This window comes from Oryctolagus cuniculus, chromosome 1 (assembly GCF_964237555.1).
Source record: "Oryctolagus cuniculus chromosome 1, mOryCun1.1, whole genome shotgun sequence".
NCBI classification, from domain to species: Eukaryota; Metazoa; Chordata; class Mammalia; order Lagomorpha; family Leporidae; genus Oryctolagus; species Oryctolagus cuniculus.
Genome location: NC_091432.1, coordinates 85,182,910 through 85,206,358, shown reverse-complemented (window position 1 = coordinate 85,206,358; position 23,449 = coordinate 85,182,910). Strand labels below are relative to the sequence as shown.

General features: G+C 40.8%; 1 pseudogene; it reads left to right on the top strand.

The window, feature by feature from the left end:
- The first annotated feature begins 2,042 nt into the window (after window positions 1-2,042).
- The window catches only part of LOC100350222 (F-actin-capping protein subunit alpha-1 pseudogene), a 33,781-nt pseudogene continuing 12,374 nt past the window's right edge, over window positions 2,043-23,449 (top strand).

The following is a 23,449-nucleotide window of genomic DNA, read 5'->3' as shown; positions in this document are numbered from 1 at the left end:
TCTAATATATGCTTTGAATTCCCTGTGATCTTTTGCTGTGAGCTTTCCTTCCTTGGTTTCCTTCCTTTACCTTCTTTCATATTGATGACCGTGTTTCTTTGTTTCTGTGTGTAACACATCTTTAAGCATCTTTTGCAGGGCTGGACGAGTGGCAACAAATTCTTTCAATTTCTGTTTGCTATGAAAAGTCTTTATTTCACCTTCATTCACAAATGATAGCTTTGCAGGATATAATATTCTGGGCTGGCAGTTGTTCTCTCTTAGTACCTGGGCTATATCTCGCCATTCCCTCCTAGCTTGTAGAGTTTCTGATGAGAAGTCAGCTGTGAGTCTGATTGGAGATCCTCTGAGAGTAATCTGACGTTTCTCTCTTGCACATTTTAGGATCTTTTCTTTACGTTTCACTGTGGAGAGTTTAATTACAACGTGTCGTGGTGAGGATCTCTTTTGGTCGTGTTTATTAGGGGTTCTGTGAGCTTCCTGTACCAGGATTTCTCTGTCCTTCTCCAAACCTGGGAAATTTTCTGCTAATATCTCACTAAAAAGGCCTTCTAATCCTTTCTCCCTCTCCATGCCTTCAGGAACTCCTAGAACCCGAATGTTGGGTTTTTTAATAGTATCCTGAAGATTCCCGACAATATGTTTTAGATTTCTAATTTCCTCTTCTTTTCTTTGGTCTGACTGTATCCTTTCCTGTTCTCTGTTTTCTAAGTCCGATATTCTCTCTTCTGCTTCACCCATTCTGTTTGTAAGGCTCTCTATTGTGTTTTTCATTTGATCTATTGAATTCTTCACTTCAGTCACTATCCCAGTTTCCTGTTGTACTAGTTGTTTCGTTTCATTTTGATTCCTCCTTAATATTTCATTTTCACGAGAGAGATTTTCTATCTTGTCCATTAAGGATTTCTGTAGTTCAAGAATTTGTTTTTGAGAACTTCTTAATGTTCTTATCAATTTTTTGAGATCTGCTTCTTGCATTTCTTCTATGTAATCATCCTCATAATCTTGAATTGGGGTGTCTTTTTCATTTGAGGGCTTCATGGTGACTTCCTTGTTTTTATTACCTTGGTTGTTGTGTTTGTTATTTGGCATATTGGAGATATTTGGTTTCTTCACTGTGGTGCTTTTTCTTGTTATACTATGACTCTAGATTAAGTGGACTATCTGTTTTTGATGGAGCCTTAGGGCTTGAGATGGGTGTGGCCTGAGAGCTCTGTTTGGTGTGCCAAAGGTGACACTCCCAGGTTAGGCGTGGTAAACCTCTCTCTCTCTCTCTCTCTCTCTTTCTTTTTTTTTTGATTCAAAAGGGAAGTAATTCTGCACAGCTGAACGAAGTTGGAGGTAGTTAGCAGGCAAATGATATACCCACAGGAGCCAGAGATCAGAAGCTCTTTCCCAAGGACCACACAGGGAATCTGTTCGGCCCTCAGAGTGGGCTCAAATTCTCCTTCAGTCTCCCACTGGGTTGCCAAAGTTACGGAATTGTAGCGTCTCTGGAGAGTGCTCACGTGAATTCCGTGAGTTCTCTCCCCCACCGTCTCTTTTTTCACAGTCTCAGTTCAGTAGCACCACAAATTTACTAGGTCCTAATCTCCTGTTAATTCGCCCTGCCCAGAGTCAGGTTTTTCTGCTAGGCTCAGGGCCGGTGCAGACCTGAGGTCACTCTGCTTATGACGTATGTCCAAGATGGCGCCTGCTCTTTGTCTTGCTCGCCCTTGAGAGGTGAGCGGAGAGAGAGAAACCCGTGTCCGTACCAGTCACCTTTTTTTTTTTTCCTCTCTCTCTCTTCCAGTTAGCCTGGTGAAGTTCCCCCCGCCCCGGGGGTCGTTCCCTCTAGTCTCCTCTCTCCGCTTGCCTGCCGGTGTCTCGGGCTATTGAGGTTCGGCTCACCTCGCGTTCCAGTGCTGGTGTGTTGAGTCTGCTGCTGGTGTCCCGAACTGTGGGCTCCCACGCTCTCCACGCAGGTCCGCTCCCCTTCCAGTGCCGATGTGTGGACTCGGAGCCCTGGATGTCCCAAGTCTCCCCGCTGTTGTCTGTGTGGCATGCACTCCCCTTCGAGCACTGGCACGCAGACCCTGCGGCTTGTGCAGCTCGGTCCCCCGGCTCGACTTCCGCGGCTCGGTCCCGCGGCTCGGCTTCCGCGCGGTGGGCGACCTTGTTCTCCCAGTAGGTCCTTCGATTCACGGCCACTCGATCCAGAAGAGTTTCCTCTCCAATATTTTCCTGGTTCTTTTTTCTGAGGCTACCATAACTCCCCTTTTATTAAACTAAATTTTCCCGGACTATCGGTGCGCGCCCTCACTATTCCGCCATCTTGGCTCCGCCCCTCGAATCTTCCATAATTTTTAAGAGTATCAAGAAGCCTTGAGTTTGAAAGATTGAGAACTGCTTATCTAACAAGCCTAACAAAAATGTAAATTATGTTACTTGAATTCCAACAAGCATACAGTCAAGGGTAGTTTGTACAATTAAAAAGAAAGAAAAAGTAAATGGGCTCCATTTTGCTCCTTAGAAAGAAATGAGAAGTGATGCTTCCATGTTACAATCGGGTCGGTTGGCCTTGAGTTATTCCATCAGCAGAGACTGTAGGTCTTTGGTTATGAAAGGGTGGCTTTGGGGTTGAGGTCACCCTGATTCACATCTTAAGCCCCACACATGCTCCTCCTGCTGGATCCCACTGGCAGGGGCCTGGGCCAGAAACCCAGGTTCCTCCTACACCCTCCCCTCTCAGTTTCTGCCACAGTCACCATCACTGCCTCCTTAGACAATCCTAGCACCTTTCCTGTTCGCCACAAGTCCCCACTTGAGACAGTCATTATCTCACATCTTGGCTGGTCTCCACTCTGCGCCTGCCAAGTGCTCTATTACACAAATCTGATCATGACCCACCCCGTTTAACCTTCTTTGCAGAATAAAAGGCCCTCCTTCAACCAGTTGCTGAGAACCCGTATAGCTGCACCGCTTCACACGCCTCTCCCGACTCTATACTCCACCATGAAGAGCTTGTAAGCCTGCAAACCACGCAGTTTCAACATGGGCTCCGAAGTCCCCACGCCCCCAGCCTGGAATTCACTTCCTTCCTGCTTGTCTACCTGATGGACTCCATCCTTGGCCTCAGCTCAAGAACTTCCTTCTTCTGAAGGAAACCTCAGCTCCTGAAAAGCCCTGATACAGAGTTCAGTGCACAATAAGTGTTTGTTAAATAAATGAATGAGTCTGTTATTTGAAAAATGTTCTATACTGCCTGTCAAAGATCCTTGCCTTATTATAGAATAATGAACTTAACTGATCGCCATCCTGCTGAGCCAGAGTCACCAGGGCTCATCATAGCTCTGCAGAGTAGAGATGGTGACCCATGAATGTTAACTGATCTCAAGACTAGACCTAGAGTTGTTTTTTCTTCGGCGATCTTTTATAACAAATGCTTTCTTGTCGCTTGCTTATTTCTCCTCCAAGTGGAATCATATGGCAGGATTGAGAATAATTTATGGTTCTGATAAGTTAGAATCTGGTTCATTGGATCTATACTTTAAGGTTACTAATACTGTTAAAGCTCTTCCTAGTATAAAGAATGCATATGTATTATTCTGAAAACTTTCTCATTAAAAACCAGTACTTCTGTTACTTCTGAGAGCATCTTTTTTTTATGTTGTCAACATGAAGTAGGCTAGATTGCTCCATAGAGTCTGCCTAATTCGAATAGCCTGTTATCTCCAATTCCTATAAAAGAAGAAATTTTATATAAAGAAAAAACCCATTGAAGGCCAGCACCATGGCTCACTAGGCTAATCCTCCGCCTTGCGGCACCGGCACACCGGCACACACCCGCTCGGGGCACCGGATTCTGTCCCGGTTGCCCCTCTCCCAGTCCAGCTCTCTGCTGTGGCCCAGGAGTGCAGTAGAGGATGGCCCAGGTCCTTGGGCCCTGCATCTGCATGGGAGACCAGGAGGAAGTACTTGGCTCCTGGCTTCAGATCAGTGCAGCACGCAGGCTGTAGTGGCCATTTGGGGAGTGAACCAATGGAAAAGGAAGACTTTTCTCTCTGTCTCTCTCTCTCACTGTCTAACTCTGCCTATCAAAAAGAGAGAGAGAGAGAGAGAGAGAATAATGATAGTTTCAACCTCATAGACCCATCAGAATAATAACTTGTGGTATATTTAAATTGCTTAAAAATTTCTGTCCCAAATTAATCACCTCCTATATTCTAGCCATTATATTTATTTAGGTAGCACGTACCACATTGAAAATACCTGTGCACTAACTGATCATAAAGATATGAATAAGTGTCAAAGGGATCACATAAATAAGACCAAGTGTTTGCTACTAACAATAGATAGCATTAAAAAGGAGAATATGATCCAGCATGGGAAGCAGGCCACACAGCAAACTTACAGAATGACAAACACCTTAAATAACACTCTGCCTCAGAATTAGCCCTTAAGGCATTCATATCTGGCTAAAAAGCCCATGAGAGCATTTCAGGCATGGAAAGCTAAGACACTGTGGCAAAAAAAAAAAAATGGCCTATATGAAAAATCTCTGTGAATGAGATCCCAGTGGAAAGAACGGGACGTCAAAGAAGGAGGTACCTTTCTCTGAAGGGAGGAGAGAACTTCCACTTTCATTATTGCTCTATCTAAATAATGACAGAGTTTGTGGACTCAAAAGGCTTCCATAGCCTTAGCAGCTCATGACGAGAGCCTTAGGTGATCACTGACATCATAAATAAGAGTGTCAATTGTTAAATCAACAACAGGAGTCACTGTGCACTTGCTCCCCATGTAGGACTTCTGTCCTTAATGTGTTGTACTATGAGATTTAATGGTAAAACTAGTCTTCAAACAGTACTTTATACTATGTGTGTCTGTGTAGGTGCAAACTGTTGAAATCTTTACTTAGTATAGGGTTGATCTTCCGTATATAAAGGTAACTAAAAATGAATCTTAATGAAAAATGGGATGGGAGAGGGAGTAGGAGGTAGAATGAGAGAAGGGGTGGCAGGGCGCTATATTCCAAAAGTTGTACCTATGAAATTTATATTTAATAAATAAAAGCTGGGGCCAGCACTGTGGGTAAAGCTGCCGCCTGTGGTGCTGGCATCTCATGTGGGTGCCGGTTCGAGTCCCAGCTGCTCCACTTCCGATCTGGCTCTCTGCTGTGGCCTGGGAAAGCACTGAAAGATGGCCCAGGTCCTTGGGCCCCTGCACCTAAATGGGAGACCTGGAGGAGGCTCTTGGCTCCTGGCTTCAGATCAGCACAGCTCCAGTCATTGCAGCCAACTGGGGAGTGAACCAGAGGATGGAAGACCTCTGTCTCTCTCTGCCTCTCCTCTCTCTGTGTAACTCTCACTTTCAAATAAATAAATAAATCTTTAAAAAAAAATAGAGGCCAGTGCTGTGGGTGCCATTTTGAGTCCCAGCTGCTGCATTTCCTATCCAGCTCTCTGCTATGGCCTGGGAAAGTAGTGGAAGGTGGCCTAAGTCCTTGGGCCCCTGAACCCGTGTAGGAGACCTGGAAGAAGCTCCTGGCTTCCAATTGGCGCAGTTCCTGCCTTTGCAGCCATTTGGGGAGTAAACCAGCAAATGGAAGACCTCTCTGTCTCTCTCTCTCTCTCTGCTTCTCTGTGTAACTCTGACTTTCAAATAAATAATCTTTAAAAATTAATTAATTAATTAAAAGCTTCTAAAAAAAGAAAATACCTATGCACTTAACAGTATTTTTTTAAAACTTTTATTTAATGAATATAAATTTCCAAAGTACAGCTTATGGATTACAATGGCTTCCCCCCCATAACGTCCCTCCCACCCACAACCCTCCCCTTTCCCACTCCCTCTCCCCTTCCATTCACATCATGATTCATTTTCGATTCTCTTTATACAGAAGATCAGTTTAGCATACATTAAGTAAAGATTTCAACAGTTTGCTCCCACACAGAAACATAAAGTGAAAAATACTGTTTGAGTACTAGTTATAGCATTAAATCTCAATGTACAGCACACTAAGGACAAAGATCCTACAGTGACTCCTGTTGTTGACTTAACAAATTGGCACTCTTGTTTATGGCATCAGTAATCAACCTAGGCTCTTGTCATGAGCTGCCAAGGCTATGGAAGCCCCCTGAGTTCACTGACTCTGATAATGTTTAGACAAGGCCATGGTCAAAGTGGAAGTTCTCTCCTCCCTTCAGAGAAAGGTACCTCCTTCTTTGATGACCCATTCTTTCCACTGGGATCTCACTCGTGGACATCTTTCATTTAGGTTTCTTTTTTTTCCCCCAGAGTGTCTTGGCTTTCCATGCCTGAAATACTCTCATGGGCTTGTCAGCCGGATCTGCATGCCTTAAGGGCTGATTCTGAGGCCAGAGTTCAAGCCATACTTTTTAAGGGTCCACACTCCACCCTGCATGCCACAAAGAGCTGGCAGCTTTCCTGTGACAGGTCCTAGTTATTGGTCAAGTCTGTTGCAAAGTTATTGAATTACTAGCTATGCCAATGGTTATGCTAATGTGTTTCTTGCTTTAATGTGGCCTTGACATACCAAGTAATGGCTGTTCAGCCTATCTTCACTAGCTGCAGTGGCCACCTTTCCCAGTGAGATAGACAGAATTTGTTTTCAGATGAGCATCTACATTGTAAAAATGCTCAGTTCTCTAAAATAGGCAGATCCAGGTCACTGGAATTACCAGGATCTGCTTAAGGTCTCTCCATTTATATTCATTTTAAATGATGCCCAAGGAAACAAGATTATCCTCATAACCTGAAACAACACTGCTGAAATGGCTCAGGCCAAATAATAATCCTCCTAAGAGAGGTCCTCATTTTTATTTAATGATGAGAGTATTCTTAAAATTTACACAGTAATATATTAAGCTGAGCTAACCTATTACTACCAGTCCTATTTAATGAATATTATAAAAACTGTCAATAGATACTGGATAAAAATGATAAATAAAAGACATTTTTAAAGTGAGCAGTATCCACAATAACAATGATAAATGTTGCTGCCTTCACCTTACTAGAAACAAACTCTCCCATTTCAAGCCCTGAGAGAACAAAGAGCACAGTCAACAAAGATTTCCAATTCTTTTTTAGTTTTTTTCCTGCTTATTTAAAAAGAATAACAAGAGGAAGAGACAGAGATCTTCCATCCTCTGGTTCGGTCCCCAGATGCCCATAACAGCCAAGACTGGGCCATACAGAAGCCAGAAGCCAGACCTCCATCTGGGTCTCCTACGTGGGTGGCAGGGCCCAAACACCTGGGCCATCTTCTGCTGCCTTCCAAGGCACATTAGCAGAGAGCTTGGTCACAAAGCAAAGCAGCCAGGACTCAACTCAGCACTCCAATATGAGATACTGGCACTGCAGTAGCAGCCCAATTTGTTGTGCCACAACACTGGCCCCTAGCATTCATTTTTAAAATTTTTTATTAATATAAAGAGAATAGATTTAATTTATTTCATAGGTACAATTCCCAGAAAATAATCATACTTTCCTCCCTCACCCTCTCACTCCCTCAATCCCCGTCCTTCCTTTCTTTCTTTGGTTCTTTTTTGCAAGAATTTGTGCAAAAATATGATTTCAATCCAATCCATAACCACAGGCTTAATGCACGACTAACCATAATATTCAACAAGTAAAAATTAAGAAGACCACAGTTGCTTCACAGTATAAACAAGAGCTAAAAACAACACTCAAATCACAAGATGAGGGCCAGCGCTGTGGCATAGTATGTAAAGCTGCTGCTTGCAGTGCTGGCATCCCATTTGGGCCACTATACTTCCAATCCAGCTCTCTGCTATGGCCTGGGAAAGCAGTAGAAGATGGCCCAGGTCCTTGGGCCCCTGAACCCACGTGGGAGACCCAGAAGACCCTCCTGGCTCCTGGCTTCAGATAGGAACAGCTCCAGCCATTTTAGCCATTTGGGAAGTGAACCAGCAGATGGAAGGCTTCTCTCTTCATTCTCTTTCTCTTTCATCTCTCTCTCTCTCTCTCTCTCTCTCTCTCTCTCTCTCTGCCTCTGCCTCTTTGTACCTCTGTCTTTAAAATAAATAAATAAATAAATATTTTAAAAAAAAAGCAGTAGAAGATGGCCCAAGTGCTTAGGCCCCTGAGCCTGCATGGGAGATCCCAAAGAAGCGCCTGGCTTAGGTTGATCCAGCCCTGGCCCTTGCAGCCATTTGGGGAGTGAACCAGCAGATTAAAGGCTCTCTCTCTCTCTCTCTCTCTGCCTCTGCCTCTCTGTAACCCTGCCTTTCAAATAAATAAATCTTTTTTTAAAAAAAACCTACAAGATGTCTATTTCATTCCTATACATTTTTTGTATTCTATATAAACTACTACATATCAGAAAAAATATAGGATATTTGTCCTTTGGGGACAGGCTTATTTCACTAAGTAAAATGGTTTCCAGTTGCATCCATTTTGTTGCAAAAGGCAATATTTCCTTTTTTATGGCTGAGTAGTATTCCACAGAATATACATAGCACATTTTCTTTTTTTAAATTTTATTTTAAGCATACAACTTTCATGTATTTCATATATACAGATTTAAGAACATGGTGATACTGCTCACTCTGTCTTCCCTCCCACCCACATTCCCACCCTTCTTCCTCCTCTTTCTCCTATTCACACTCTTAATTTTTACAAACATCTATTTTCAGTTTGCTTTATACTCATAAGATTAATCCTGCACTAACTAAAGAGTTTAACAATAGTTTGAAGAAATAAACACTGTCCCTCAACAGTAGAGACCAGGGCTGTAAATGATCATAGAATCTCAAAATGTCAATTTCACTCTAATACATTACATTTTAGGTACTTTATTAGTTACCACAGATTAGGGAAAACATGATATCTGTCTTTTTGGGACTGGCTTACTTCACTAAGTATAATGGTTTACAGTTGCATCATTTTGTCACAAAAGACAGGATTTCATTTTTTTTGACAGGCAGTTGTATTCCATAGTGTGTGTGTGTGTGTGTGTGTGTGTGTATCATAATTTCTTTATCCAGTCAACAGTTGATGGACATCTGGGTTGATTCCATCTCTTAGTCATTATTAATTGGGCTCCAATGTTTATGGCGGGGTGGGGGGAGTAAAAATAATTCTTTCATATGTTGATTTCATTTAATTTGAGTAAATGCCCAGGAGTGGAATGGGTAGGTCATATGACAGACATATTTTTAGATTTCTGAGGAATCTCCATACCATCTTCCACAATGACTGTACTAGTTTATATTCCCAACAGTGTATTAGGATAGCTTTTTTCCCAACATCTTCACCAGAATTTATTAATTTATTATTTTTTGATTTTGGGGTGATAGCCATTCTAACTAGGGTGAGGTATAACCTAATTGTGGTTTTAATTTGCATTTACCTGATGGCTAGTGATCCTGAGCATTTTTTATGTATCTGTTGGTCATTTGTATTTATCATTTGAAAATACCTGTTTATGTCCTTTGCCCATTTTTTATCTTGATTGTTTTGTTGTTGTTTTCTTGAGTTTTTTATAGATTCTGGATTGATCCATTATCATTTACATAATCTGCAGATATTTCTCCTATTCAGTAAGTGCCTCTTACTTTGTTGAGGGTTTCCTTTGCAGTGTAGAAGTTTCTTAGTTTGCTGTAATCCCATTCATCTATTTTTGTTTTTATTGCCTATGCTTCTGGGCCTTTTTCTAAGAAATCTTTGCCTATGCCAATATGTTACAGAATTTCCCCCAATGTTTTTCTCTAGTAATTTGATGGTAGCAAGTTGTAGATTTAGATCCTTGGTCCACATGAGTTGATTTTTGTATAAGGTGAAAATTAGGGGTCTTGTTTCATACTTATGCATGTAGAGATCCAATTTTCCCAGGACAATTTGTTGAAAAGACTGCCCTTTCTCCAGAGATTGACTTAGCTCATTTGTCAAAGATCAATTGATTGTAACGTTGTGGGTTCATTTCTGGGATTTGTATCCATTCCATTTGTCTACATGTCTATTTGTGTGCCAGTTCCAAGCTGTTTCAATTACAATATGTCTTGAAATCTGGTATTGTGATGCCTCCAGCTTTGTTTTTGTTCTTTATGATTGCTTTAGCTATTCAGCGTCTCCTGTGTTTCCATATGAATTTCAGCTTTTTCCTAGATCTGAGGAGAATGTCCTTAGTATTTTGATTGGGATTACAATGAATCTGCAAATTGCTTTGGTTAGTATGAACATTTTGATATTTTTTCTTCTACTCCATCAACATGGAAGATTTTCCATTTTTTGTTTCTTCTTCCATGTCTTTAATTTTCATTGTAGAGGTCTTTCACCTCCTTGGTTAAGTTTATTCCAAGGTATTTAAAATTTTCTGTAACTTTTGTGAATGGGACTGATTTTACAAATGCCATGGCATTGTTTGTATATAGAAAGGCTACTGATTTTGTGTTCGTTTTATATTCTGCAACTTTACCAAACACGAGTTTCAATAATCTCTCTTATGGAATAGGAATAAGAGAGGGAAGAGATATATAATTTGGGACATGCTCAAGCTGACTTGCCCCAAATGGTAGAGTTAGAAACATACCAGGGGACTCCAATTTAATCCCATCAAGGTGGCATGTACCAATGCCATCTCACTAGTCCAAGCGATCAATTTCAGTTCACAATTGATCATAATGAAAGGACTAAGAGTCAAAGGGAGCACATAAGCAAGTCTAGTACCTGCTAACACTAACCGATAGAATAAATAAAGGGGAGAGTGATCCAACATGGGAAGTGAGATACTCAGCAGACTCATAGAATGGCAGATGTCCTAAATAGCACTCTGGCCTCAGAATCAGCCCTAAAGGCATTCGGATCTGGCTGAAAAGCCCATGAGAGTATTTCAGGCATGGAAAGCCAAGACACTCTGGCAAAAGATCTCTGTGAGTGAGATCCCAGTGGAAAGAACAGGAAGAAGGAAGGCACCTTTCTCTGAAGGGAGGAGAGAACCTCCACTTTGACTATGACCTTGTCTAAACAAGATAAGAATCGGAGAACTCAGAAGGCTTCCATAGCCTTGGAAACTCATGACTGGAGCATAGGGAGACTACTGATGCCATAGACAGGAGTGTCAATTGGTAAAGTCAACAACAGGAGTCACTGTGCACTTACTCCTCATGTAGGATCTCTGTCCTTAATGTGCTGTGCATTGAGATTTAATGCTATAACGAGTACTCAAACAATATATTTCACTTTGTGTTTCTATGGGGGTGCAAACTGTTGAAATCTTTACTTAATGCATACTAAACTGATCCTCTGTTAAAAAAAAAAAAAAAAGAAATTATCAACTCCCAACTTGACTCTCATTGGGATTAAACATGACAATAGGTCTGATCTGATTTCATCATCATTAAAAAAAATCATCTATTATTTTTCACTTTATGTTTCTGTGTGGGAGCAAACTGTTGAAATCCTTACTTAATGTATACTAAGCTGATCTTCTGTATATTAAGATAATCGAAAATGAATCTTGATGTGAATGGAAGGGGAGAGGGAGTGGGAAAGGGGAGGGTTGTGGGTGGGAGGGACGGTATGGGGGGGAAGCCATAGTAATCCATTATTCGTACTTTGGAAACGTATATTCATTAAATAAAAGTTAAAAAAAAAATAATCTCTCTTATGAGTTCCAGTAATCTCTTAGTTGAGTCTTTTTGTTTCCCCATTTATAGGATCATGTTATCTGCAGACAGGGATAATTTGACTTCCTCCTTTCTAATTTGTACCCCTTTGATTTATTTTTCTTACCTAATGGCTCTGTATAAAACTTACAGAACTATATTAAATAGCAATCGTTAAAGTGGTCATTTTTGTCTGGTTCCAGATCTTAGTACAAACGCTTCTAACTTTTCCTCATTCAGTAAGATGCTGGCTGTGGGTTTATCATAGATTACCTTGATTGTGTTGAGGAATGTTACTTCTACACCCAAATTGCCTAAGGTTTTCATCATGAAAGGGTTTTGTATTTTATCAAATACTTTCTCTGCATCTATTGAGATAATCGTAGAGTTTTTCTTCTGCAATTTGTTAATGTGATGAAACCATTTAGTGATTTGCATATGTTGAACCAGCCCTGCATCCCTGAGACAAATCACACTTGGTCCAGGTGAATGATCTTTCTGAAGTGTGGGTGAATTCAATTAGTCAGTATTTGTTGAAGATTTTTGCATCTATGTCCATCAGTAATGTTGGTTTATGCTTCTCTCTCTCTGCTGTATCTTTTCTTGGTTTTAGAATTAAGATGATATTGGCCTCATAGAAGGGAGTTTGGGAGGTTTCCCTCCTTTTCAATTGTTTTGACTAGTTTGAGAATTGGAATTAGTTCTTCTTTACATGTTTAGAAGATTTCAATAGTACAGCCATCTGGTCTTGGCCTTTTCTTTGTTGGGAGGGTCTTTAGTACCAAGTCAATCTCTATCTCAGATATTTGTCTATTTACATTGTCTATGTCTTCATGGCTCAATTTAGGTAGGTTTTATGTATCCAGAAATCCATAAATTTCTTATAGATTTTTCCAGTTAATATATAGCTCTTTGTAATAATTCTTGACAATTCTGTTTATTTATTTATTTATTTATTTATCTATTTATTTTATCCATTGTAATATCTCTGATTTCATCTCTGACTTTAATAATTTGGGTCTTCTCTCTTTTTTGGTTAGTTGAGGCAACAGTGTATCATTCTTATTTTTTCATAAATTTTTTCATAAAAGGTAGCTCTTCATTTCAATGATCTCTTGTATCATTTTGTTTTAATTTAATTTCTTCTCTAATCTTAAATATTTCTTTCCTATCATTAATTATAGCTTTTTTTGTTCTTGTTTTTCTTGGTCCTTAAGATATATTGTTAGATAATTTATTAATGACTTTAATTTCTGATATAGGCACTAATCACTATAAATTTCCTTCATAACAATGCTTTTGCTGTATCCCATAAGTTTTAACATGTTGTATTGCCATCTTCATTTGTTTCCAGGAATTTTTTATTTAACTTTTGATTTTTTTCTATGACCTGCTGTTCATTCAAGAGCATGCTGTTCAGTCTCCATGTGTTTGCATATTTTTTAAAGTTTGTTAAGGTGTGGATTTCCAACTTTATCCCATGATGGTCAGAAAAGATACATAGTATGATTTTAATTTATTTGAATTTGCTAATAATTGCTTTATGACCTAGCATGTTGTGTATCTTAGAAAAAATTCCATGCACTGATGAAAAGAATCTGTATTCTGCAACTGTGGGATGAAAGATTCTGTAGATATCAGGTCCATGTCATTCACAGTGTAAATTAACTCTGTTGTTTCTTTGTTGATTTTCTGTCTAGTTGATGAAAGTGGGGTATTGAAGTCCTCCATTACTGTTGTGTTGGAATTTATGTCTCCCTTTGAATCCATTAACATTTGTTTTTAAATAGTCAGTCACCCTGGCATTGGGACATATATTTTTATTACAGTCACATCTTCCTGTTGAATTGTTCTCTTAATCATTACATAATGCCCTTCTTTGTCTCTTTAAACAGTTTTTGTCCTTTACTTTTGAAAGTTTGACTGTAATGTGTCATCATGAAGATCTTTTCTGATCATGTCTATTAGGAGTTCTATGTGCTTCCTGTAGCTGGATGACCCTATCTCTCTCCAATTTAGGGAAATATTCTACCAATATTTCACTGAATGGGTATTTTAATCCATTCTCTTTCCATACCCTCAGGAATTTCCTTGACATGTATGGCTGCTTGATAGCATCCCATATATCTCAAACACAATTTTTGTTTTTTTCTAATTTTTTATTCTTTTTTATGACTGAAATATTTCAAAAGATTTATCTTTTAGTTCAGATATTCTTCTACCTCAAAAAGTCTGTTGTTAAGGCTTTCTACTGTATTTTTTGACATACTAAATTCTTCATTTCTAATATTTCAGTTCGGTATCTCTTCAATATCTCTATCTCCTGGCAAAATTTTTCATCCATGTCATGTATGTATTACTTCTGTGTTTCTGACTAATCTTACGGTCATTCTTTTGAATTCCTTTTCAGGCATTTCATCAATCTGTCATCACACTATAATATAGAAGTGCTGTTGTGTTTCTTTTGGGGAGTCATATTGTCTTCCTTTTTCATGCTTCTTGTATTTCTGGTTTTTTTTTAGGCATTTGTGGAAACACTTGTGGTTTTCTCTTTTGAGGTCTCTTATCTTTGAAATATGCCTCCATGGCTTAGTGGAATGTCTGCTCCTTAGGTAGATACCCAGAGGTATATGCTGGATGGGGCCAGGGAGCTCTGGCCAGAGCTTGAGGGTGGGGCAAGATTTCAGAGTGACATCCAAGTTGGGTGTGGTAGATCTCTGTCATCAACAGTGGGGAGGATATGATTAGTCTGGCTGGCATGATCACAGCCTCAGCCCTTCTCTGACAAGGTGCACCATCTCTGGGTGAGCCCATAGTGGCAATACACTCCACTCATGCTCATGTATAAACCACACAAAGGATCTGTTCACTCCTCAGTGTGAGCATGGAACCTTCAGCGAAGACCCACCCCAGGCACTCAAGAAACTCTGAACCTCTGAAGCCAGACACAGTGATTGCCCAAAGACCTAGTCACACCCCACACCCTATAACACAGTCATAGCATTCTCACATCATAGCACACAGGGCTCCCGCAGTCACAGGAAGCAGTTTATCCACTAGCAGCCTCACAAGCCTCCCTGTCCATAGAGAGAGCCTTGGCATGAGCCAGTTGCCACCTGATGGAAGTTTATAGGTGCTCTGCCTTGGCAAGTCAAGTCTGGAAACCTTGATAGAGTAAGAGGAGGAGAGAACTTCCCAGGCCTAACTGGGTACCCTGCCCCCAGCCAACATTGCAGGCCAGTTTCAATGTCAGTGGGGACCACAGACTTATCCCTGCAATAAAATCCCCAACTGGCATAAGCCACATTAGCCTCTATTTGCATTATTGAGATAGCACTTCTTACTTGCTAGTCACTAGGTACCCTGTTGGAGGTTGAAAAGAAAGCAATGCTGTCTCTTCACAGATTTAGGTGAGCACCCTTTCCCCAGATAGTGCTCTAGTATGGACTCAAAGTCAATGGGGTCCAGAAGCTTCTCCCTCAGCCAATATCACCAGTGATAGGTTTCTCTCACCTTGCCCCAAGAATATGGCATCTCCTCCAGCCACCAGCTGTGGGAGTCGCCAGTGATGCCCACCTGCTGCAGCAGGGTCCCTGCTCATGGCTGCATGACTGTTTCATCCCCCTGCTCCATTTGCTTCTCTTATTCTGTAAAGTTTAAGTGAAAGCTCTTCTCCAACCACCCCCCAGGAATCTAGCATTCTTTTTAACTACACAAAATCTACAGCTCTTGGGTCTCCATTGTCAGATCTCCATTTCATGCAGTTAGGATACACCCAACAGAAAGGCATACTTATATTCTCCAAAGGTCACATATAAGAACATTCACAGCAGTACCAGAAACAATCAAATGCTCTTTGACTACAAAGTCGATTGAGGGAGTGTGGTGGAATCATACATTGGAATGTGGCAAAGCAATGAGAATACACACAACCCACATAATATGCAACATAACAAGAGCCAGAAACAAAACAGAGTGCAAGTTTCCATTCCTATGGATCAAAACAAAGGAAAACCAACTTACAGCATTAGAAGGATGATGTTTATCCTGGGTGGGAGGAGTAGGAAATGACCTCTAGTGAGTGTGAGGGGCTCCTCAATGCTGTAAGTAGTTTTCTGCATCTTACTCATAGAGCTGATTACACAGGTGCATTAATCTTGTGAAAATTCAGGGTGCATACTTGTTGAGGTGGATTTTTTTTCTTTCTTTTTTTTTTTTTTTTTTTTGACAGGCAGAGTGGACAGTGAGAGAGAGAGAGAGAGAGAAAGGTCTTCCTTTGCCGTTGGTTCACCCTCCAATGGCCGCCGCAGCCGGCGCGCTGCGGCCGACGCACCGCGCTGATCCGATGGCAGGAGCCAGGTACTTCTCCTGGTCTCCCATGGGGTGCAGGGCCCAAGGACTTGAACCATCCTCCACTGCAGTCCCTGGCCAGAGATGGATTTTTTTAAAAGATTTATTTTTATTTGTTTGAAAGAACTACAGAGAGAGGGGGAGAGAGAAAACTTCTATACACTGATTTACTCCCCAGATCACCACAATGGCTGGAGCTGAGAGGAGGAACATAGTGGGGGCAAGAGGCATGGAGTCACCACACAGACCCCGGGAGTCGGGTGAAAGCAGGCCTGAGGCAAGCAATCTGCAGACTCGTTTATTTCAGTTGCTACAGCTGCTTATATAGCCAAGGCAGCCAATCCGGTCAAGGGGCGGTCAATGCCCTAACCAATCCCAGCCTGTTGCCAGGCAGTTTCCAAAGCCATCCAGTCACAAACTGTTGCCAGTCAGGCTCTGTTGCCAGGCAGTTTCTGAAACCATCCAATCACGGTCTATTGTCAGTCAGGCTCTATTGTCATGTGGTTTCTGAAGTCACCCAATCACAGCCTGTTGCCAGGCAGTTTCTGTTGTCAGTGGCCATCTTGGCATGACCTTCTCACCTTCTCATTCCACCACACATACTCATGGTTTATGCTCTTCTCTGCATATATATTTAAATCAGTAAAACATTTATTAAAAGAAACCCAACAAACAGCTCAGAAGTGTCTGAGATATGTGCTCTTATTTTTGCAATTTTGCCCATAGCTGCTGTATGGAATAAAATACTAGGGTCATCAAAGAAGGAGGTACCTTTCTCTGAAGGGAGGAGAGAACTTCTGCTTTGACCATGGCCTTGTCTAAACATTATCAGAGTCAGTGAACTCAGGGGGCTTCCATAGCATTGGCAGCTCATGACAAGAGCCTACGTTGATTACTGATGCCATAAACAAGAGTGTCAATTTGTTAAGTCAACAACAGGAGTCACTGTGCAATTACTCCTCATGTAGGATCTTTGTCCTTAGTGTGCTGTACATTGAGATTTAATGCTATAACTAGTACTCAAACAGTATTTTTCACTTTATGTTTCTGTGTGAAAGCAAACTGTTGAAATCTTTACTTAATGTATGCTAAACTGATCTTCTGTATATAAAGAGAATCGAAAATGAATCATGATGTGAATGGAAGGGGAGAGGGAGTGGGAAAGGGGAGGGTTGTGGGTGGGAGGGACGTTATGGGGGGAAAGCCATTGTAATCCATAAGCTATACTTTGGAAATTTATATTCATTAAATAAAAGTTTAAAAAAAAAAGAAAAGGGGGTCTTGGGAAGAATAGTTGAGTAAATAGTGACATCCATATGAGCCTAAATGAGAGTGATGTACCATTTTATGTCTATGACATCAGAAAAACTTAATAAAAATGCTTGTTAGAACATGGTATTAAATCTACCCTAATCATATAGTTCTGGTGGCATTATCAGTTGCTTCAACAATTTAGAAAGACAATACAAAAAAAAATGTTGCCAGAACCATTTTTTAAAAATCATGCCCTTTGAGTAAAGAAATACTTCACTGATTGAAATTAGAAACTGAGATTCAAAGAATTGAAGAACTTGCTAGTGGCTTCTAATTCTAGTAATATGGTGCAAGAGCTAAGGTGCTTAAAAATCCTCCACTCACTTTCCCAGAAAGTGGTGGATAAATTTATGATCCAAAATATGTTATTTTATGGGTTCCAAGATGGAGGAATAATAACAATATGGTCTGATTCATGCAGGACAAAATTAATATTTTTAAAAAGGGAGAAAGTACACTTTTAGGATAAAGCTGCAGGATGACCTCAGCAGGATACCCTACTAAAGCAGTAGAAGAGTAGGCAACAGTCCAGATCATGGTGAAAGAGAAAATACACAACAAAAGACAGTAAAAGCTTGGATCTGGGGAGGAAGATGACCACCCCAGCAAACCAGATGAGAGGGGAATACATGGGCCAATGGCAATGCTGATACTGCAGGAGGGAAAGCTTGGTGAACTGCTTTCAGAGTTCCATGTGGACCGCCTAAAAGCATCCAAAGGTTGGAAAAAATTTTTTAAAAAACGCTGTGTGTCTCTCTCCCTCCCTCTTTCTTGCTGCAGCAGAGACCTGCAGCCAATAGGGGAAGGGCTACAACACAGGCAGGTAGTTGCCACTGCTCCTACTGTGCACACACCCTGCGATCACAGGGGTCAGCCTCCACCCAGTCAGCGAATTTAGAAGAATTCCTTCCTCCTCCACACCAGCTGAACCATGCCAGTTGCCTGGCAATGGGAGTGGAGCGGAAACACTGCCTGCAGGACTCTCATACCCGCCCAGCACTATTGAGAAGAGAGTGTGACTACAGTGGGCAGGTATTTTGTGCATCTGTGAACCACAGATCACACCAGAAGAAAAAACCACCTTTCCCACCAATACAAATGTGGGTGGGAGGACCATACACAGCGACTCTAGGAACAACTTAGTATCCTTATAGATAGGACTAGCTAAAGTGTAGAAATCTCACTAAGCCACAGAGATATAGACCAAAGATAAAAGCCATCAAACAAATAAAAAATTCTATAAATGCCAACAAATTAAGATAAAACTTCATGAAATAAAAATAAGGAAGACACTATAAACAAAATAGACCCAACAGATATCTATATAACTTTTCATCATACAACTGCAGAATACACATTCTTCTCACCAGTGCATGGAACTTTCTCTAGGATTGACCACATACTAGGACATAAAGCAAGTCTCAGCAAATTCAAAAAAATCGAATCATACCATGCACCTTCTCTGACCACAATGGAATGAAGTTGGTAATCAACTCATGAATCTCTAGAACATAGGCAAACACATGGAGACTGAACAACATGCTCCTGAACAAACATTGGGTCATTGAAGAAATCAAAAGAGTAATCAAAGCTTTCTGAAATATAACATATATACTTATACAATAATACATATAACAATATAACATATCAAAACATATGGGATACAGCAAAAGCAGTGGTAAGAGGGAAGTTTATAGCAATTGCTGCCTAAATCAAGAAATTAGAAAGGCACCAAATAAAGGAGCTATCAGTGCATCTCATGGACCTAGAAAAACAACAGCAAACCAAATCCAAAACTAGTAGGAGAAAATAAATAATTAAAATTAAAGAAGGAATAAACAAAATCAAAACAAAAAAACTACAAAATATCAGCAAAATGAAAATCTGGTTTTTTGAAAAATTAAATAAAATTGACACACCATTGGCCCAACTAACCAAAAAAAGGAGGGAGAAGACCTAATTTAATAAAATTAAAGATAAAAAAGGAACTACAACAACAGACATCACAGAAATAAAAAGAGTCATCAGAAATTACTACAAACAACTATATGCGAACACACTGAGAAACCTAGAAGAAATGGATAAATCCCTGGACACATATGAATTACCTAAAATGAGCCATGAAGACTTAGAAACCTAAACAGGCCGGCGCCGCAGCTCACTAGGCTAATCCTCTGCATTGCGGCGCCGGCACACCTGGTTCTAGTCCCGGTTGGGGCGCCAGATTCTATCCCAATTGCCCCTCTTCCAGGCCAGCTCTCTGCTGTGGCCTGGGAGTGCAGTGGAGGATGGCCCAAGTCCTTGGGCCCTGCACCCGCATGGGAGACCAAGAAAAGCACCTGGCTCCTAGCTTCAGATCAGTCCAGTGCACTGGCCGCAGTGCACCAGCTGCGGCAGCCATTGGAGGGTGAACCAACAGCAAAAAGGAAGACCTTTGTCTCTCTCTCACTGTCCACTCTGCCTGTCAAAAAAAAAAAAAAAGAAAGAAAGAAAGAAAGAAAGAAAGAAAGAAAGAAAAGAAAAGAAAACCTAAACAACCCATAACTGAGATAGAAATTGAATCAGTAATAAAGGCCCAGTACTCCAAGATGGCAGAATAGGGAGGGAGTGCACTGATAGTCTGGGAAAAGATAGTTTAATAAAAGTGGAGATACTGTCATTTCAGGGGAGAGTTAGGGAAAAAACTGCAGAGGAAACTCTGTGGAGGGCATGGGTGCCCATGGCTCAGGACCCCAGCCACCGAGTATATGCACCAGCGCTGGAAACGGAGGTGGGGCAAAACCTCAGTACCCCAAGACACTGGCAGGAAAGCAGTAGGAAGAGCCTAGAGGGAACTAGGCTTGAAGCCCCATGGGGGAAAGTTCACCAGGCTAACTAGAGGAGAGAAATAAATAAATAGACTGGAACAGATGCAATTCTCTCTCTCCACTCACCTTACAAAGGCAAGAAAGACAAAGAGCAGGCACCATTTTGGACATATGTAAAAGCTGTGCCACCTCAGAGCTGCACCCGCCCTCAGCCAAGCAAAAAAACCTGACTCTGGGGTGCGGGCAGAAATAACAAGTTAAGACCTAGTGAAGGTGTGGAGCTTATGAACTGAGACTGTGAAAAAAAAAAAAAACACAGGGTGTGTGAGAGAACTCATGGAGTGCCTGAGATGTGAGTACTCGGTGGGAGATGCCACAAAAAAAGTAACTTTGGCAACCCGGTGGGAGATTGCAGGGGAATCTGAGCTTACACTGAGGACTACACAGATCCTTTGTGTGGTCCTTGGGGCAGAGCAGATGAATATTATACCCACAGGGGCCAGAGCTCAGACACTGTCTGCCTTCAAGGAGAATAGCTCGGCTGTGTGGAATGACTTCCTTTCTGAATAAAAAGAGAGTGTTACCATACCCAACCTGGGTGTGTCACCTTTGGCACACCCTTAACCCTGAAGAACTGAACAGAGCTCTCGGCCCCACACATCACAAGCCTCTAGAGATTAACGAAAAGCAGATAGTCCACTTCATCTAGAGTCATAGTATAATGAGAAAAACACCATAGTGAGGAAAAAAAAGAAGAAGAACCCAAAGAATATCTCAACAATGCCAAGGAACAAATGCAAAAACCGAGGAAACAAGAACAAGAAAGACTTTATGACGTCCCCAAATGAACATGACACTCCAAGTCCAGATTATGAAGATGATGAGATAGAAGAAATGCAAGAAATGGATTTCAAAAAAATTTATGATAAGACCATTTAGAAGTTCTCAAAAACAAATTCTTGAACTATAGAAGTCCTTTCTGGACAAGATAGAAAATCTCCTTCGAGAAAATGAAATCTTAGGGAGGAATCAAAATGAAATGAAGAAACTAGTAGAACAGGAAACTGTGATAGTGAAGAGAAATCAAAATGAAATGCAGAATTCAATAGATCAAATGATGAATGTATTTGAGAGCCTTAAAAACAGAAGGGGTGAAGTAGAAGAGAGAATATCAGACCTAGAAGACAGAGCACAGGAAAGTATACAGTGAAACCAAGAAAAGAAGAGGAAATTAGAAATCTAAAACATATTGTTGGGAATCTACAGGATACTATTAAAAAACTAACATTCGGGTTCTAGGAGTTCCTGAAGGCATGGAGAGAGAGAAAGGATTAAAAGGCCTTTTCAGTGAGATACCAGCAGAAAATTTCCCAGGTTAGGAGAAGGACAGAGACATCCAAGTACAGGAAGCTCATAAAACCCCTAATAAACATGACCAAAAGAGATCCTCACCACGACACGTTGTAATCAAACTCACCACAGTAAAACATAAAGAAAAGATTCTAAAATGTGCAAGAGAGAAACATCAGATTACTCTCAGAGGATCTCCAATTAGACTCACAGCAAACTTCTCATCAGAAACCCTACAAGCTAGGAGGGAATGGCGAGATACAGCCCAGGTGCTAAGAGATAAAAACTGCCAGCCCAGAATATTATATCCTGCAAAGCTATCATTTGTGAATGAAGGTGAAATAAAGACCTTTCATAGCAAACAGAAATTGAAATAATTTGTAGCCACTCGTCCAGCCCTGCAAAAGATGCTTAAAGATGTGTTGCACACAGAAACACAGAAACACGGTCATCAATATGAAAGAAGGTAAAGGAAGAAAATCTCCCAGTAAAAGATCAAAGGAAGATCAAAGCATATATTAGAAATATCTTAGGAAAATGGCAGGGTAAAGTCACTACTTACCAATAGTCACATTGAATGTTAATGTCCTCAATGTTAATGTCCTCAACTCTCCAGTTAAAATACACAGATTGGCTGAATAGACTAAGTAACAAAACTCATCTATTTGCTGCTTAGAAGAAACACATCTTTCCAACAAAGATGCATGCAGACTGAAAGTGAAAGTTTGGAAAAAGATATTCTATGCAAACAGAAACCAAAAAAAAAAAGCTGGTGTAGCCATCTTAATATCAGACAAAATAAACTTTAATATAAAAACTGTTAAGAGAGACAAAGAGGGACACTATATAATGATTAAGGGATCAATTCAACAAGAAGATGTAACCATTATAAATGTACATGCACCTAATTACAGGGCACCGGTCTATTTAAAAGATATGTTAAGGGACTTAAAGGGAGACTTAGACTCCAATACAATAGTACTAGGGGAATTCAATACTCCACTCTCAGAAACAGACAGATCAACAGGACAGAAGATCAACAAGGAAATAGCAGATTTAATCGACACTATAGCCCAAATGGATCTAACAGATATCTACAGAACTTTCAATCCTACATTTAAAGAATTTACATTATTTTCAGCAGTACATGGAACCTACTCTAGGATTGACCACATACTAAGCCATAAAGCAAGTCTCAGCAAATTCAAAAGAATTAGAATCATACCATGCAGCTTCTCAGACCACAGTGGAATGAAGTTGGAAATTAGCAACTCAGGAAATCAAAAACTTTCTGGAAGTAAATGAGGATAACAGCACAACATATCAAAACTTATGGGATGCCTGGCGCCGTGGCTCAATAGGCTAATCCTCCGCCTAGCGGCGCCAGCACACCAGGTTCTAGTCCTGGTTGGGGTGCCGGATTCTGTCCCGGTTGCCCCTCTTCCAGGCCAGCTCTCTGCTGTGGCCAGGGAGTGCAGTGGAGGATGGCCCAAGTGCTTGGGCCCTGCACCCCATGGGAGACCAGGAGAAGCACCTGGCTCTTGGCTTCGGATCAGTGCGGTGCGCTGGCTGCGGCAGCCATTGGAGGGTGAACCAATGGCAAAGGAAGACCTTTCTCTCTGTCTCTCTCTCTCTCTCTCTCACTGTCCACTCTGCCTGTAAAAAAAAAAAAACCTATGGGATACAGCAAAAGCAGTGTTAAGAGGAAAGTTTATAGCAATAGGTGCCTACATCAAGAAATTAGAAAGGCACCAAATAAACAAGCTTTCAATGCTTTCAAAGATCTAGAAAAACTGCAGCAAACCAGACCCAAATCTAGTAGAAGAGAAATAATTAAAATCAGAGAATAAATCAACAGGATTGAATCCAAAAAAAAAATTACAAAAGATCAGCCCAACAAAGAGCTGGTTTTTTGAAAAAATAATCAAAATTGACACACCCAACTGACTAAAAAAAGAAAAGACCCAAATCAATAAAATCAGGGATGAAAAAGGGAAT